An 18643-nucleotide genomic window follows, 5' to 3' on the forward strand; every position below is an offset into this window, starting at 1 on the left:
AATCTCTGTCCAGCTATTACACTGACAAAGTACATGGACATATAGACGGTATATTGAAGTAAGTTAATTTAATTATCTCCCCTTTAACCACCAGACACAATATCTGTGCAGCCGTTACACTGACAAGGCACATATACATATGGACAGTATTCTGAAAAAAGTTAATTTGATTATCTCCCCTTTAACATGTTAGACCACCAGACACAATATCTGTCCAGCTGTTTCACTGACAAGGTACATGGACATATAGACAGTATATTGAAGTAAGTAGATTTGATTATCTCCCCTTTAACATGTTAGACCACCAGACACAATATCTGTCCAGCTGTTTTACTGACAAGGTACATGGACATATAGACAGTATATTGAAGTAAGTAGATTTGATTATCTCCCCTTTAACATGTTAGACCACCAGACGCAATATCTGTCCAGCTGTTTTACTGACAAGGTACATGGACATATAGACAGCATATTGAAGTAAGTAGATTTGATTATCTCCCCTTTAACATGTTAGACCACCAGACGCAATATCTGTCCAGCTGTTTTACTGACAAGGTACATGGACATATAGACAGTATACTGAAGTAAGTAAATTTGATTATCTCCCCTTTAACATGTTTAGACCACCAGACACAATATCTGTGCAGCCGTTACACTGACAAGGCACATATACATATGGACAGTATTCTGAAAAAAGTTAATTTGATTATCTCCCCTTTAACATATTAGACCACCAGAAATAATATCTGTCCAGTTGTTACACTGACAAGGTACACGGTCAAAAGAACAGTATATAGAAGTAAATTAATTTGATTATCTCCCCTTTAACATGTTAGACCACCAGAAATAATATCTGTCCAGCTATTACACTGACAAGGTACATGGTTAAAAGGACAGTATATAGAAGTAAATAAATTTGATTATCTCCCCTTTAACATGTTAGACCACCAGAAATAATATCTGTCCAGCTGTTACACTGACAAGGTACATGGTTAAAAGGACAGTATATAGAAGTAAACTAATTTGATTATCTCCCCTTTAACATGGTAGACCACCAGAAATAATCTCTGTCCAGCTATTACACTGACAAGGTACATAGTTAAAAGGACAGTATATAGAAGTAAATTAATTTGATTATCTCCCCTTTAACATGTTAGACCACCAGAAATAATATCTGTCCAGCTGTTACACTGACAAGGTACATGGTTAAAAGGACAGTATATAGAAGTAAATTAATTGGATTATCTTCCCTTTAACATGTTAGACTACCAGAAACAATATCTGTCCAGCTGTTTCACTGACACGGTACATGGACATATAGACAGTATACTGAAGTAAGTTGATTTGATTATCTCCCCTTTAACATGTTAGACCACCAGAAACAATATCTTTCCAACTGTTACACAGACAAGGCACACATACATATTAACAGTTATATTGAAGTAAGTTGATTTTATTATCTCCCCTTTAACATGTTAGACCACCAGAAATAATATCTGTCCAGCTATTACACTGACAAGGTACATGGTTAAAAGGACAGTATATAGAAGTAAATTAATTTGATTATCTCCCCTTTAACATGTTAGACCACCAGAAACAATATCTGTCCAGCTGTTACACTGACAAGGTACATGGTCAAAAGGACAGTATATAGAAGTAAATTAATTTGATTATGTCCCCTTTAACATGTTAGACCACCAGAAATAATATCTGTCCAGCTATTACACTGACAAGGTACATGGTTAAAAGGACAGTATATAGAAGTAAATTAATTTGATTATCTCCCCTTTAACATGTTAGCCCATCAGAAACAATATCTGTCCAGCTGTTTCACTGACACGGTACATGGACATATAGACAGTATACTGAAGTAAGTTGATTTGATTATCTCCCCTTTAACATGTTAGACCACCAGAAATAATATCTGTCCAGCTGTTACACTGACAAGGTACATGGTTAAAATTAAAGGACAGAATATAGAAGTAAATTAATTTGATTATCTCCCCTTTAACATGTTAGACTACCAGAAACAATATCTGTCCAGCTGTTTCACTGACACGGTACATGGACATATAGACAGTATACTGAAGTAAATTAATTTGATTATCTCCCCTTTAACATGTTAGACTACCAGAAACAATATCTGTCCAGCTGTTTCACTGACACGATACATGGACATATATCAGTATACTGAAGTAAGTTGATTTGATTATCTCCCCTTTAACATGTTTAGACCACTAGAAACAATATCTGTCCAGCTGCACTGAAAAGGCACATGGACATACAGACAGTATATTGAAGTAAGTTGATTTGATTATCTCCCCTTTAACATGTTAGACCACCAGACGCAATATATGTCCAGCTGTTTTACTGACAAGGTACATGGACATATAGACAGTATATTGGAGTAAGTAGATTTGATTATCTCCCCTTTATCATGTTAGACCACCAGACGCAATATATGTCCAGCTGTTTTACTGACAAGGTACATGGACATATAGACAGTATATTGAAGTAAGTAGATTTGATTATCTCCCCTTTATCATGTTAGACCACCAGACACAATATCTGTGCAGCCGTTACACTGACAAGGCACATATACATATGGACAGTATTCTGAAAAAAGTTAATTTGATTATCTCCCCTTTAACATGTTAGACCACCAGAAATAATATCTGTCCAGCTATTACACTGACAAGGTACATGGTTAAAAGGACAGTATATAGAAGTAAATCAATTTGATTATCTCCCCTTTAACATGTTAGACCACCAGAAATAATATCTGTCCAGCTGTTACACTGACAAGGTACATGGTTAAAAGGACAGTATATAGAAGTAAACTAATTTGATTATCTCCCCTTTAACATGGTAGACCACCAGAAATAATCTCTGTCCAGCTATTACACTGACAAGGTACATAGTTAAAAGGACAGTATATAGAAGTAAATTAATTTGATTATCTCCCCTTTAACATGTTAGACCACCAGAAATAATATCTGTCCAGCTGTTACACTGACAAGGTACATGGTTAAAAGGACAGTATATAGAAGTAAATTAATTTGATTATCTTCCCTTTAACATGTTAGACTACCAGAAACAATATCTGTCCAGCTGTTTCACTGACACGGTACATGGACATATAGACAGTATACTGAAGTAAGTTGATTTGATTATCTCCCCTTTAACATGTTAGACCACCAGAAACAATATCTTTCCAACTGTTACACAGACAAGGCACACATACATATTAACAGTTATATTGAAGTAAGTTGATTTTATTATCTCCCCTTTAACATGTTAGACCACCAGAAATAATATCTGTCCAGCTATTACACTGACAAGGTACATGGTTAAAAGGACAGTATATAGAAGTAAATTAATTTGATTATCTCCCCTTTAACATGTTAGACCACCAGAAACAATATCTGTCCAGCTGTTACACTGACAAGGTACATGGTCAAAAGGACAGTATATAGAAGTAAATTAATTTGATTATGTCCCCTTTAACATGTTAGACCACCAGAAATAATATCTGTCCAGCTATTACACTGACAAGGTACATGGTTAAAAGGACAGTATATAGAAGTAAATTAATTTGATTATCTCCCCTTTAACATGTTAGCCCATCAGAAACAATATCTGTCCAGCTGTTTCACTGACACGGTACATGGACATATAGACAGTATACTGAAGTAAGTTGATTTGATTATCTCCCCTTTAACATGTTAGACCACCAGAAATAATATCTGTCCAGCTGTTACACTGACAAGGTACATGGTTAAAATTAAAGGACAGAATATAGAAGTAAATTAATTTGATTATCTCCCCTTTAACATGTTAGACTACCAGAAACAATATCTGTCCAGCTGTTTCACTGACACGGTACATGGACATATAGACAGTATACTGAAGTAAATTAATTTGATTATCTCCCCTTTAACATGTTAGACTACCAGAAACAATATCTGTCCAGCTGTTTCACTGACACGATACATGGACATATAGACAGTATACTGAAGTAAGTTGATTTGATTATCTCCCCTTTAACATGTTTAGACCACTAGAAACAATATCTGTCCAGCTGCACTGAAAAGGCACATGGACATACAGACAGTATATTGAAGTAAGTTGATTTGATTATCTCCCCTTTAACATGTTAGACCACCAGACGCAATATATGTCCAGCTGTTTTACTGACAAGGTACATGGACATATAGACAGTATATTGAAGTAAGTAGATTTGATTATCTCCCCTTTATCATGTTAGACCACCAGACGCAATATATGTCCAGCTGTTTTACTGACAAGGTACATGGACATATAGACAGTATATTGAAGTAAGTAGATTTGATTATCTCCCCTTTATCATGTTAGACCACCAGACACAATATCTGTGCAGCCGTTACACTGACAAGGCACATATACATATGGACAGTATTCTGAAAAAAGTTAATTTGATTATCTCCCCTTTAACATGTTAGACCACCAGAAATAATATCTGTCCAGCTATTACACTGACAAGGTACATGGTTAAAAGGACAGTATATAGAAGTAAATTAATTTGATTATCTCCCCTTTAACATGGTAGACCACCAGAAATAATCTCTGTCCAGCTATTACACTGACAAGGTACATAGCTAAAAGGACAGTATATAGAAGTAAATTAATTTGATTATCTCCCCTTTAACATGTTAGACCACCAGAAATAATATCTGTCCAGCTGTTACACTGACAAGGTACATGGTTAAAAGGACAGTATATAGAAGTAAATTAATTTGATTATCTTCCCTTTAACATGTTAGACTACCAGACACAATATCTGTCCAGCTGTTTCACTGACACGGTACATGGACATTTAGACAGTATACTGAAGTAAGTTGATTTGATTATCTCCCCTTTAACATGTTAGACGACCAGAAACAATATCTTTCCAACTGTTACACAGACAAGGAACACATACATATTAACAGTTATATTGAAGTAAGTTGATTTGATTATCTCCCCTTTAACATGTTAGACCACCAGAAATAATATCTGTCCAGCTATTACACTGACAAGGTACATGGTTAAAAGGACAGTATATAGAAGTAAATTAATTTGATTATCTCCCCTTTAACATGTTAGACTGTCAGAAACAATATCTGTCCAGCTGTTTCACTGACAAGGTACATGGACATATAGACAGTATTCTGAAAAAAATTAATTTGATTATCTCCCCTTTAACATGTTAGACCACCAGAAATAATATCTGTCCAGCTGTTACACTGACAAGGTACATGGTCAAAAGGACAGTATATAGAAGTAAATTAATTTGATTATGTCCCCTTTAACATGTTAGACCACCAGAAATAATATCTGTCCAGCTATTACACTGACAAGGTACATGGTTAAAAGGACAGTATATAGAAGTAAATTAATTTGATTATCTCCCCTTTAACATGTTAGCCCATCAGAAACAATATCTGTCCAGCTGTTTCACTGACACGGTACATGGTTAAAAGGACAGTATATAGAAGTAAATTAATTTGATTATCTCCCCTTTAACATGTTAGACCACCAGAAATAATATCTGTCCAGCTGTTACACTGACAAGGTACATGGTTAAAATTGAAGGACAGAATATAGAAGTAAATTAATTTGATTATCTCCCCTTTAACATGTTAGACTACCAGAAACAATATCTGTCCAGCTGTTTCACTGACACGGTACATGGACATATAGACAGTATACTGAAGTAAGTTGATTTGATTATCTCCCCTTGAACATGTTTAGACCACTAGAAACAATATCTGTCCAGCTGCACTGACAAGGCACATGGACATACAGACAGTATATTGAAGTAAGTTGATTTGATTATCTCCCCTTTAACATGTTAGACCACCAGACGCAATATCTGTCCAGCTGTTTTACTGACAAGGTACATGGACATATAGACAGTATATTGAAGTAAGTAGATTTGAATATCTCCCCTTTAACATGTTAGACCACCAGACGCAATATCTGTCCAGCTGTTTTACTGACAAGGTACATGGACATATAGACAGTATACTGAAGTAAGTAAATTTGATTATCTCCCCTTTAACATGTTTAGACCGCCAGACACAATATCTGTGCAGCCGTTACACTGACAAGGCACATATACATATGGACAGTATTCTGAAAAAAGTTAATTTGATTATCTCCCCTTTAACATATTAGACCACCAGAAATAATATCTGTCCAGTTGTTACACTGACAAGGTACACGGTCAAAAGGACAGTATATAGAAGTAAATTAATTTGATTATCTCCCCTTTAACATGTTAGACCACCAGAAATAATATCTCTCCAGCTATTACACTGACAAGGTACATGGTTAAAAGGACAGTATATAGAAGTAAATTAATTTGATTATCTCCCCTTTAACATGGTAGACCACCAGAAATAATCTCTGTCCAGCTATTACACTGACAAGGTACATAGTTAAAAGGACAGTATATAGAAGTAAATTAATTTGATTATCTCCCCTTTAACATGTTAGACCACCAGAAATAATATCTGTCCAGCTGTTACACTGACAAGGTACATGGTTAAAAGGACAGTATATAGAAGTAAATTAATTTGATTATCTTCCCTTTAACATGTTAGACTACCAGAAACAATATCTGTCCAGCTGTTTCACTGACACGGTACATGGACATTTAGACAGTATACCGAAGTAAGTTGATTTGATTATCTCCCCTTTAACATGTTAGACCACCAGAAACAATATCTTTCCAACTGTTACACAGACAAGGCACACATACATATTAACAGTTATATTGAAGTAAGTTGATTTGATTATCTCACCTTTAACATGTTAGACCACCAGAAATAATATCTGTCCAGCTATTACACTGACAAGGTACATGGTTAAAAGGACAGTATATAAAGTAAATTAATTTGATTATCTCCCCTTTAACATGTTAGCCCATCAGAAACAATATCTGTCCAGCTGTTTCACTGACAAGGTACATGGACATATAGACAGTATTCTGAAAAAAAATTAATTTGATTATCTCCCCTTTAACATGTTAGACCACCAGAAATAATATCTGTCCAGCTGTTACACTGACAAGGTACATGGTCAAAAGGACAGTATATAGAAGTAAATTAATTTGATTATGTCCCCTTTAACATGTTAGACCACCAGAAATAATATCTGTCCAGCTATTACACTGACAAGGTACATGGTTAAAAGGACAGTATATAGAAGTAAATTAATTTGATTATCTCCCCTTTAACATGTTAGCCCATCAGAAACAATATCTGTCCAGCTGTTTCACTGACACGGTACATGGTTAAAAGGACAGTATATAGAAGTAAATTAATTTGATTATCTCCCCTTTAACATGTTAGACCACCAGAAATAATATCTGTCCAGCTGTTACACTGACAAGGTACATGGTTAAAATTAAAGGACAGTATATAGAAGTAAATTAATTTGGTTATCTCCCCTTTAACATGTTAGACTACCAGAAACAATATCTGTCCAGCTGTTTCACTGACACGGTACATGGACATATAGACAGTATACTGAAGTAAGTTGATTTGATTATCTCCCCTTTAACATGTTAGACTACCAGAAACAATATCTGTCCAGCTGTTTCACTGACACGGTACATGGACATATAGACAGTATACTGAAGTAAGTTGATTTGATTATCTCCCCTTTAACATGTTTAGACCACTAGAAACAATACCTGTCCAGCTGCACTGACAAGGCACATGGACATACAGACAGTATATTGAAGTAAGTTGATTTGATTATCTCCCCTTTAACATGTTAGACTACCAGAAACAATATCTGTCCAGCTGTTTCACTGACACGGTACATGGACATATAGACAGTATACTGAAGTAAGTTGATTTGATTATCTCCCCTTTAACATGTTAGACTACCAGAAACAATATCTGTCCAGCTGTTTCACTGACACGGTACATGGACATATAGACAGTATACTGAAGTAAGTTGATTTGATTATCTCCCCTTTAACATGTTTTTAGACCACTAGAAACAATATCTGTCCAGCTGTTTCACTGACATGGTACATGGACATATAGACAGTATACTGAAGTAGGTTGATTTGATTATCTCCCCTTGAACATGTTAGACCACCAGAAACAATATCTGTCCAACTGTTACACAGACAAGGCACATGGTCAAATGGACAGTATATAGAAATGATTTAATTTTGGATGTAACGCGTCTTCTGATTGGCTGATGTTATTTTGTTATGAGCCCATATACATAATTTAGTCATGTGACCGTGACGTCATCAACTTTTTTTCATGGTTTTCTACAGCTTAAAATGGAATTTAGAATTAAATTATAAGAAATGACTGTGATTTTTTTTCTGTCTATTTGAAATAACATAAAAAATGTGGTCCACACTGTTAAATAACCCGCTATGCACGTTATTCAGTGTGCACCAAATTTTTAATGTTATTTCTTCATGGACAGAAAAAATATAACAGTCATTCCTTAATAAAATTAATTTGATTATCTCCCCTCTAACATGTTAGACCAGAAACAATATCTATCTACCTGTTAGTCACTGACAAGGCACAGACTGTATATGGACAGTATATTGAAGAAAGTTAATTTGATTATCTCCCCTTTAGCATGTTTGATCACCGGAAATAAATTGTCTGTTTAGCTGTTGCAATGACAAAGTTTTATTCATTAGCTCATGCCATCAAAGCTAATAAGATTTTATATATTAATTATAAAAAGACTTGATGTAGTGAATGTCCAAAAAGAGACACTTACACCTATACATCAGAAATATATATATACTAGAACACACCCGCGAAATCGCGGGCATTCAGAGCGTAGTTTAAAGTATGTAAAGTGTTGTTGGAAGAATTCTGTGAAATATTGAATGACTGGAGAATTTCAGCAAAAGTATCATAAATCATAGGTTATTGGGGACAGGAAATTGTTCAGTTTTTTAATCCCTCCTCCTTTATTTCCAAAATTCCCAATTTGTGGTTTTCTATCAATTTCAATATGAATATACATTTAGTATGTTATGAACATTTAAGTAAAGAGCCTGTACTTAGTGGTTGTCGTTTGTTTATGTGTTACATATTTGTTTTTCGTTCATTTTTTGTACATAAATAAGGCCGCTAGTTTTCTCGTTTGAATTAATGTTTTACATTGTCATTTCGGTGCCTTTTAAAGCTGAGTATGCGGTATGGTCTTTGCTCGTTGTTGAAGGCCGTACGATGACCTATAGTTGTTAATTTCTGTGTCATTTTGGTCTCTTGTGGAGAGTTGTCAACATGGCAATCATACCACATCTTCTTTTTTTTGTAATCAATGAATTTTGTAAAAGATTTAATGACTGGAGAATTTCAGAAAAGGTATCAAAATTGCACATGAATAATGTTAGCGCTTATCTGTATACTATGAACATTCACTACATAAATAAAGTGTATTTACTTTCAATTCTAAGTTTTCTAATCGATCCATGGTGGTCATTGATATAGTATACAGACCCTCTCTATTTAATAAACTCAGTAAACATGTATTTACTTTCAATTCTAAGTTTTCTAATCGATCCATGGTGGTCATTGATTATGATATAGTATACATACCCTCTCTATTTAATAAACTCTGTGACCACCATGAATAGTTTTGAAAATGATAGCAGATAGAATTCTGAAAATACACTTTATTCGTAGTATGTATATATACAGAAAAACGCAAACCGGAAGTATAATCTGACTTAAAATTTTGTCCAATGACGGGACAATATCCGGATGCCCTTTTTCTCGTTTTTCTCCCAAAATAACTCAATCTGAACAATCATACAAATGCGACTATGCACTGTACCTATAGGACACAGAGGCGTGTTGATTAATTTGTTGTGGAAAGAAGAGAAGCGACACCCAAAATGAGGTCTTCTCGTTTAATAGTATAGATATACCGAGTATGATTAAATACCCAAAGTCCCAAACAGAAGTCTGTTGGTTCTAGTTCTGAAACTGTCAACAACTACAAATTATCTTCATAAAACTCCAATTCCAACTTCAGCTTATTTCAAAGGGTGTCATCATGGCGTTAATACCAGCTGCCACAGGTCAATAACAATCTGCAAATAAACGTTAACATCAAATTTAAATCATGTAAAAATAAAAGATATCGTCATATGATGCTGGATAAGCCAATCAAATTAAATCAGTTTTTGTATTACGTTTTCGTATCTTACTTCTTGCAGTGTGTTAAAGATATATCTCTTAAATAGATAACAGGTCACAACTATAAAAAAAAAAAAATATTTGATATTTCTTTCGTTCCTATGTTGAGCGATTGGTTGAAAAAATGATAATGCTATATTGCACATATTATTCAGCAAATTAAATTCTTATAAATGATAATCAGCACTGTTGTTGTATGGGAATTGTAATCAGGTACTTAAGGAACAAATATTTTTTCTAGTTTATCCTGCATAATGACGATTACAGACCCTTCATGAACTTTAATAGAACTAGAATACAGGCGATTCCCTTTATCTGGTAAATGACATCACAAAGGCACAAAACGAACTTTAATAGAACTAGAATACAGGCGATCCCCTTTATCTGGTAAATTACATCACAAAGGCACAAAACGAACTTTAATAGATCTAGAATACAGGCTATCCCCTTTATCTGGTAAATGACATCACAAATGCACAAAACTAGAATACAGGCGATGCCCTTTATCTGGTAAATGACATCACAAAGGCACAAAACGAACTTTAATAGAACTAGAATACAGGAGATCCCCTCTATCTGGTAAATGACATCACAAAGGCACAAAACGAACTTTAATAGAACTAGAATACAGGCGATCCCCTCTATCTGGTAAATGACATCACAAAGGCACAAAACGAACTTTAATAGAACTAGAATACAGGTGATCCCCTCTATCTGGTAAATGACATCACAAAGGCACAAAACGAACTTTAATAGAACTAGAATACAGGCGATCCCCCTCTATCTGGTAAATGACATCACAAAGGCACAAAACGAACTTTAATAGAACTAGAATACAGGCGATCCCCCTCTATCTGGTAAATGACATCACAAAGGCACTAAACAAACTTTAATAGAACTAGAATACAGGCAATCCCCTTTATCTGGTAAATGACGTCACAGAGGCATAAAACGGACTTTAATAGAACTTGAATACAGGCGATCCCCTCTATCTGGTAAATGACATCACAAAGGCACAAAACAAACTTTAATAGAACTAGAATACAGGCGATCCCCTTTATCTGGTAAATGAAGTCACAAAGGCATATAACGGACTTTAATAGAACTAGAATACAGGCGATACCCTTTATCTGGTAAATGACGCAGGGGTGTGGAAATGCTATGCTCGACTCGCCCGACTCGTACATTTGAACAACCGGACAAGTAATTATTTTTGTCTGGGTTGCCCGTGGACAAGTAAAATAATATAAAAGACAAAGTTCAATTCCAACAGAAATATAGAACTAATTTCAACATGTTCAAAATATATAAAGATGTTCAATTTATGTAAAAGAAACCAATGGTTCATGACGATAAATATTACATAATACCGAAAATAGATAGATTAACAAAATAAATAAAAATAAGTACCCGAGTTGTGTAACATTGCATTGGTTTTGTCCATTGACACGGGATGGTCGATTAGGTTTTATCCATCATGTACCGGAAGTGTCATTTTATATGATTTTGTATCGAGATTCAGATTGATAAATACTTTATAAAACACCAGGCAAGCAAGACAAAAAGAGTAATGAGTCGAGTAAAAACCCTAAAACGCAAATGGAGGATAAGGAGTATTAAAAAAAAATACGGAAGCGAGAATTTCAGACATCGTGAATATCAGATTGCACCTGGCTATCTAGGATGGAAATTCGGAAAATAAATATTTTTTTTGTCTTTATATTTATAGATCAAAGGTCAACATTATTTGTTGTCAGAGTGGTAAATGGAAGGGACGGTGAAATTGCCCATCAATACAATTATAAAAAAAAAAACAAAAAAAAAAACAAGTGTGTTGATCAGTTGAGAGAAACAACAAAAAAGTCAATAGTTTATCCATTATTTAATTTCCATTTCTTCACTCACTGTCCTCTAAACTTGTATATCATTATATGTAGAGTGGGGTGCTCATTTTCTCCGGGGACACAATTTCGCCGTTTAAGGATTTTGAGGTGTAAAAACTTCAAAGGATGGCTGAAATGGAAGAAATGTACCCGTAAATTATATTTTTATAACAAATATAATATTTTTTTAAACTGAGACAAAATTGCGGCTCCTACCAAAAATGACCGAAAAACGGACAACGATTTTCGGACAATTTCCTGAATAAAAATCACGATTTCAAAGAAGTATTTCTAAGTAAATATTTGACTGAATGCCCTAATTTTGAATTCTTTATACCTTTGAAATGTCTGCTATTCATCTATAATGCAATTGATTTGATAAAAATTGTTAAAAGCTGCGGTCATTTGGTTTTAAATAGATGTGTAAAAACGGCGAATATGTGTCCCCCATTGACAAAACATCCGGAAATTTCAAACACCCTTTAATCTAACTTTTCAGATGATTTTCTTAAAACAAACCGGTTTTCAAGCTTAAGTATATTTTGCATTTGAAGTTATCTTCATATAGAAATATCAGTATACTTCAAAACATTTAGACCTGAACATAAACTGTAGAAAACATGGAAAGATGTGGCGAAAATGAGCACCTCACTCTACCTACTGGCTACAATTTTTATTCCAAAACTGCTGCAAAAATTACCTGTACATGTTATTTCATTGGTTGGTTTGCTGTAAGGTCATGAAGGTTTTTGTCCCATAGATGTTGACCTACTTTACTAAATTTTTACACATAATAAACAAATGGATTTCACTAAAAGTGTTTGTGATGCAGTTGTAACAGTGCTAAGAATCATATACTAACTACAATGAAATACTTCAATATTTATTGGGACCATCAGGGCAAGTAACTTTTTTTCCAGACAAGTGAACTTTACAGTTTTACTTGCCCAGGGACAAGTGCCCACAGCAAATATTTCCAAACCCCTGTGACGTCACTAAGGCATAGAACGATCTTTAATAGAACTAGAATACAGGCAATCCCCCTCTATCTGGTAAAAGACATCACAAAGGCACAAAACGAACTTTAATAGAACTAGAATACAGGCGATCCCCCTCTATCTGGTAAAAGACATCACAAAGGCACAAAACAAACTTTAATAGAACTAGAATACAGGTTGTCCCCTTTATCTGGTAAATGACATCACAAAGGCACAAAACAAACTTTAATAGAACTAGAATACAGGCTGTCCCCTTTATCTGGTAAATGACATCACAAAGGCACAAAACGAATTTTAATAGAACTAGAATACATGCAATCCCCTTTATCTGGTAAATGACATCACAAAGGCACAAAACGAACTTTAATAGAACTAGAATACAGGCGATCCCCTTTATCTGGTTAATGACATCACAAAAGCACAAAACGAACTTTAATAGAACTAGAATACAGGCAATCCCCTTTATCTGTATCTGGTAAATGACATCACAAAGGCACAAAACGAACTTTAATAGAACTAGAATACAGGCGATCCCCTTTATCTGGTTAATGACATCACAAAAGCACAAAACGAACTTTAATAGAACTAGAATACAGGCAATCCCCTTTATCTGTATCTGGTAAATGACATCACAAAAGCACAAAACGAACTTTAATAGAACTAGAATACAGGCAATCCCCTTTATCTGTATCTGGTAAATGACATCACAAAAGCACAAAACGAACTTTAATAGAACTAGAATACAGGCAATCCCCTTTATCTGGTAAATTACATCACAAAGGCACAAAACGAACTTTAATAGAACTAGAATACAGGCGATCCCCTTTATCTGGTAAATTACATCACAAAGGCACACAACGAACTTTTCTGGTTAAAGTGGTCTATTGCATTTACTTTTTAAATTTAACTTTAACTTATGAATTTTATAATTCTTATTAGATTTCATTTTACTTGAAATACTTTTCTTTTTTATTTCTTTTGCAAACTAACACTAATAGTTACATTTCATTTTTTGAACATTACTTTTGAATTTCTATTCGTTTTTCAGTTCAGTTGACTATGTTTTACGTGTCAACTGTTGTACATTTGTAAACAAATCATTGCTTTCTATTTGATGTACATCTTTGTTCAGGCATGGGCCTCGGTGGCCAAGTGGTCTAAGTAGTTCTACTACTGACAATCACTAGCCATTCAACACTGAGGTTGTGAGTTCAAACCACGTTCGTGCAGGTGCACTCAACTCCAATCTTAATTGCCTAGGATTGTCAGTTTTCCTATCGAAGGTTGGTGGTTTTCTCCGGGCACTCTGACAGGCTTCCTTCTATAATAAACAGCTGCGCCATGAGCGCATGATATGCCTGTCATGTTTTCTAAGAATAAAGTTAAATAACTTCTCAATGTCATATCAGAAATTCATAAAAAACTAAAGGGAGGTTATCTTTATAGATATAAACCAGGCACCAAAGTTTAATGAAATATACTCAAAGCACAAAGGTATTGTCCAACCAGATGCTCCGCAGGGCGCAGCTTTATACGACAGCAGAGGTCGAACCCTGAACAGTTGGGGCAAGTATGGACACAACATTTAAGCTTGATACAACTCTGAATTTGGATCCTGATTAAATAGTTGACACAACATAGGTTTCTGACACAGAATGAATGTGGTCTAAGAACTAAAACTTAAAAACTTAAAAATCTTAAATTGGACATATACCTATATGGTCCAATATCCAAAATCTAAATAAATGGTTAGATTGAACATATCATAGAACTCTAAGAATTCAATTTTAGATGAATTCAAATAAAGTTCAATTTTAGACCCTTTAGACCTCAATGTGGACCTTTTTGATAACCGGGCCAAAATATTAAAAATCTAAACAAATGGTTAGATTCAGCATATTGAAGAACCCCATATCTTCAATTTTTGTTGAAATCAAACAACATGAACAAAGTTTAATTTTGGACCCTGATTTGGACCAACTTGAAAACTGGGCCAATAATCAAAAATCTAAGTACGTGTTTAGATTCAGCATATCAAAGAACACTGAGAATTCAATTTTTGTTAAAATCAAACTAAGTTTAATTTTGGACCCTTTGCATGGACCTTAATGTAAAACAATTTGAAAACAGGACCGAAAATTAAGAATCTAAATACACGATTATATTTGGCATATCAAAGAACCCCAATAATTCATTTTTTATGAAATCAAAAACAGTTTAATTTTGGACCCTTTGCATGGACCTTAATGTAAAACAATTTGAAAACAGGACCAAAAATTAAGAATCTAAATACACGGTTAGATTTGGCATATCAAAGAACCCCAATAATTCATTTTTTATGAAATCAAACACAGTTTAATTTTGGACCCTTTTGGCCCCTAATTCCTAAACCGTTGGTACCAAAACTCCCAAAATCAATCCCAACCTTCCTTTTGTGGTCATACACCTTGTGTTAAAATTTCATAGATTTCTATTTACTATTACTAAAGTTATTGTGCAAAAACCAAGAACAATGCTTATTTGGGACCTTTTTTCAAATGTTTTTTTTGGCCCCTAATTCCTAAACTGTTGGGACCAAAACTCCCAAAATCAATCCCAACCTTCCTTTTGTGGTCATAATGACCATGAACCAAATTATCGCCATTCATAATCACTGAATTCAATCAAAATCATGATTGGTAAAATTTACTTAAGGCTAGCTATGACAGCTATGTTTGTAAATCATGTAAATGGATCAAAACTTTGGATACACTTTATAAACCAGTTACACTGTCGGCCTAGCCACAATCAGATGCTCATTTCATATTAGGTCTATGTTATAGGCTTCTAAAGACAAGAAGATACACTTAACATAAGTATTAAATCTTTGAACTGAAGAAGATGGTATAGGGCATCACAAAGAATATCAAATATCATGTATATGTGTAACCGTTTTGAAAAAAAAACACATGCTGAAAATGGGCAAAATTTCACGTTATGTTGTTTCATTTAAAATTACGCTGTTTTTATCAATTGATAGTTAATAAGTGAACTTAATTTCACCTAAATTATTGGTTCACTGTTATAGACAATTTATTCATCTTTCTTTTGCTAGTTGTTGCAACAAAAAATCTTCAGTGGTTACAGAGTTATGATAAAAAGTGGAATACATGTACTATGCATGTGTTATGAAATTTTGTACTTTTGTTTTTAGCTTGCTCAGTGAAGTGATAAAAGAGAAAACTAAATCAAATTTATATTATTATGGGTTTTGTTTTCTCTTCTAGTATATCAGTTATCAAAAAACTACCTCATATATCAATATTGCAGTACCCTAGCTGGAGGTATATGCCATCAAAGTGCCATCAAAGTTGGATATACAAATAAGGTGAAAAAAAGTCTTGTCCGTAGACATGCATTCCCTAGTAAACTGGAAGTGTAATAACATTAATGTTGCATTGCTAAGTTCCTACACTTTTGTAGAAAACACTCCTAACATTTTTTTCTACCAACTTTTAATAGAGGAAGAATATAAAAAAAATGTCAGAATGTCTTGTCCGTAGACACATGTCTTGTCCGTAGACATGGCTTTATATCAATATTGTTTCGCTTTAAGGGTCTAAATTGTTCCTATGTGTTGTTTAAACTTAGAAATATCTTATTTTCATGATTTTTAATCAAATAAATGGTATTAATTTAAGTGTTCTAATTTTTTGTAAAATTACTTTGCAAGAGTGGATTTTAAAAAGTGACAAATTATCAGTCATAAAAAACATACCCTATTTTACTTTAATATGTTTATTCAAGTTGCTGCATACCTTAAAAGATTAACTAAACCAAACATATGCCAAATGAAGAAAAAGTATTTCTCTCTCTCTAACTTTATCTTTTGCAACTCAGTATTACCAGCAGATGAGGAAGTGTCTACGGACCAGCTAAGACACTTCTACATAACAAGTATTTAATTCAATTATTTGTCTGCTTTTGAACTTAAATCTTATTTATGGGTGATGAAAAGTTATTTGTACACATTAAAACTCAGTATTTGCAACATAGATATAGTCACAATTAATTCTAACAAATTATTTTTTCAACTGAAATTGTCTTGTCCGTAGACATTACTGCAATGTATTTGTTACCAATTTCCTCGAGTTCAGTTTGATTTGATAGGTAAAATTTATGTTATTTTTTTCAAGAGAACACATTCAACTACCGTTATGTCAAAATTGAGTTTTAATAATAGTTTGATTGTTTTAAACAGTCAGTTTTATGGATTTCAATTCTCTGTAAGGACCAAAAAATCAAAACACTGGCTCGGCACACATGTTTGTAGATTTTCTAGATATTTTGTCCACACATCATATTTGACCTAAAGTGCTCATAAAAAAATTTAAAAGTATTAAAAATTCTTATGTTACCATGGTAACCAGCTTACAAATTTTGAGCGGATTTCTGCAAATTTTCAATTTTGAAAATCCAAAATTTTCAGTATTTTCATCCTGACAGTGACAAATAACTATGTCCTCTTTATTGTTCTTTGGTAGTAGTTATGTTAGTCATGATGTTAAGTGTTTAAAAACTATAAATGAAAAAGTTTTAAAATCAAACATTTTTTTTTATTTCATGCCCCAAAATGGCCTAATTTGAAAAAAATCAAATAGACATTAAGGCAATTATTTTAATAGACTTTGGAGAGATACAGAAACCAAAATCCACCTGTTGAACATAAACTGTATATTGAATGTGGTAAAGCAAGGTATATGCGAAATTAAGAGTAAAAAAAATCAGTGGGGTAAGGCCTTCGCTTTTGTTGGCATGTTGCCAAAATATTGTGAAATTACCGTTTTTGTCATAAATGCATTTATATCAGCTTATACCTATCTTGTTGAAATCTTTTTTGTCTGTATAAATAGGTTTATATTATCTAATATGTGAGTGCATGACTGCATGAAAGTATGTTTCATATCACAATGAACATCATGATACCTTGACCTTTGACCTTGACCTTAAATCATTGCTTATTTTTAGACCCTTTTCGTGGCTCTATCAGAACATTTTCTGACTTTAAGTCAGATATATATGTATAAATAAACATGATACATGTATATATGATCCCTGATTTTACATGCAGTGATTCTAAGACAGTATATTATGTACTTTTATGACCTTCATTTGACCTTGACATTTGACCTGAAGGTCAAATAATACCATTTTTAATAACGTATTTTGGTAATAATTTTGACGTTCTTGTACATCTAAATAGGTCATTTATAGTATGTAAGTGTGTATGCATGACCTTAAGATGGTGTTATGTATCATCATAAGCTTCCTATAACCTTGGAATTTGACCTTAAAGTCATAGTTTATTAATTATTATAGTGATTTCTGGTCAGAAAAATATCTTTAGTCCCTTTAAAAAATGTTTTGAAGAACTAATACCATAACCTTCATTTCACCTGGATCCATCAGATAAACATCTTTATTACTCAAAACATTAGCTGTTATTGCTTTACAATGCTCCTCAACTATTGCTGATCATAAAAGTTTGTATAAAACTCCC

General features: G+C 33.6%; 1 protein-coding gene across 1 annotated transcript in view; it reads right to left on the minus strand.

The window, feature by feature from the left end:
• LOC139483478 (uncharacterized) overlaps positions 1-18643 on the minus strand; it is a 766788-nt gene that overhangs the window by 305871 nt on the left and 442274 nt on the right. The window lies entirely within an intron of this gene.

The sequence above is a fragment of the Mytilus edulis genome, chromosome 7 (assembly GCF_963676685.1).
Source record: "Mytilus edulis chromosome 7, xbMytEdul2.2, whole genome shotgun sequence".
Classification (NCBI taxonomy): domain Eukaryota; kingdom Metazoa; phylum Mollusca; class Bivalvia; order Mytilida; family Mytilidae; genus Mytilus; species Mytilus edulis.